A 1,636-nucleotide genomic window follows, 5' to 3' on the forward strand; every position below is an offset into this window, starting at 1 on the left:
GTGTGTATGTGCATGCGTGTGTGTGTAGAGTGTTTTCCCCCATATGATGGGAAATAGATATGTACAGAGTCTGCCAGAAAAATGTTTATACACTTCAAGAAAAGAAAAGAAATATTTTAATAGTAAATTTTTTCAGACATCACACTATTTATAAAAGTTACCTTTAACCTCTACGATTACAAGATTTGCTGATAGTGGTGCCCATTAGCTTCCAGACACTTATTCAGTGAACTGTTACTTGGGCAACGTTGGCCAAAGTGTACTGTGGGCTTGCTGCACGTACCATTTCAATTTCTTTCTAAAGGGCAGTTTGTCTGCAATACACAACATCATTTAGGATACCCAACAAAGATAGGATACCCCATAATTTTTCTTGTTGAAAAATTCATCATTTACAAAAGCACATGCATGGCAGATACAAAAGATGTGCATAACATGTCTAGGTATGCTTGGCCAGTAATAGTACTTCAAAGAAAAATGGTCTTATTTAAACCTTTGATGACACTCCACATCAGACTGTTTTTTAAAATGCCAACCTTGTTGAGAAAGGCCCGGCAAAAACAAAAATGGCTAAACATGACTGTATTACTCCCATGATGTCTGAATAAAATTAGTATTTAAATGTTTCTACACGTTTTTCTCTCTATGAAGTGTGTAAACATTTTTTTGGCGGACTCTGTACATGCATGTGTGTATGTATGTGTACACACACACACACACACACACACACACACACACACACACACACACACACACACACACTGTGTGTGATTAGTAGATTGTCACCATTTTATATTTTTAATTTCATATATTCACAGTTTGTTTTTGTTTTTGTCAACTACACAGTATTGTAGGGTCAGTTGGGCACCGTCTGTGAGAAAAACAGCACCATGGCACAATTCACTCAGCCAGAAATTTCAAAACATGCTGTACTACTTGGCATTTGTGCCAGAAGCTCCAGTATGAACGTTTCAGAGTGTTTGGGTGTGTCAATATGACGACAGTACATTTTGAGGACATGTATCAAGAGTGATAGAAATCAAACATCATGGTGTTTGAAGTGATCACTAGTGATGGCAATGATATGCTTTCATTCATTTTCTCACATGGCCTCAGACTCAACATGGAGGTCTACATCAAATGCCTGGAGGAAGTAGTGCTGCCCTGGGTCAAGAAGGTGGCTGTTGGAAGACCCTGTGTCTGGTAACAGGACTCTGCACCTTGCCACATAAGCAGGAGAACCCAGTCATGGCTGTCAGACAATTTCTACGACTACATCACCCCTAACATCAGGCCACCTAGCTCCCCAAACTGCAAGCCCCTTGATTATTATGTGTGGGGCACAGTTGAGTGAGAGATCAACAAAACTCCTTGTAACAACAAAGATGAACTGAAGGCAAGGGTTATGACAGCATTCACCAACAAGGAAACTTTCCAGAAGAGTTGCAGGATATTTTGAAGTCATCTGGAGTGTGTGGCTGAAGCCAATGGCGATTTTATTGAATAAATTTACTCTTTTACTATTTCAAGATATTTTTATGTAATTTTGGTAAATATATCTGTTAAAATGAGATGTCAGTGTTATTTTCATCTTTGCATAATTTAGATGGCAGTTTATTCACTGCACCCTCTGTGT

At 38.7% G+C, this 1,636-nt stretch overlaps 1 protein-coding gene and 1 long non-coding RNA gene across 3 annotated transcripts in view; both read left to right on the forward strand.

Annotated features, from left to right (window-relative positions):
- LOC128248907 (uncharacterized) overlaps positions 1–1,571 on the forward strand; it is a 3,633-nt gene extending 2,062 nt beyond the window's left edge. Inside the window, exon 2 of the long non-coding RNA XR_008265060.1 lies at positions 847–1,571. This is a non-coding gene — a long non-coding RNA (uncharacterized LOC128248907). The remainder of the gene's footprint in view (positions 1–846) is intronic.
- The window catches only part of LOC106881236 (prolyl 4-hydroxylase subunit alpha-1), a 55,001-nt gene that overhangs the window by 20,795 nt on the left and 32,570 nt on the right, over positions 1–1,636 (forward strand). The gene's annotated exons all lie outside the window — the stretch shown is intronic.

This window comes from Octopus bimaculoides, chromosome 10, assembly GCF_001194135.2.
Source record: "Octopus bimaculoides isolate UCB-OBI-ISO-001 chromosome 10, ASM119413v2, whole genome shotgun sequence".
NCBI lineage: Eukaryota > Metazoa > Mollusca > Cephalopoda > Octopoda > Octopodidae > Octopus > Octopus bimaculoides.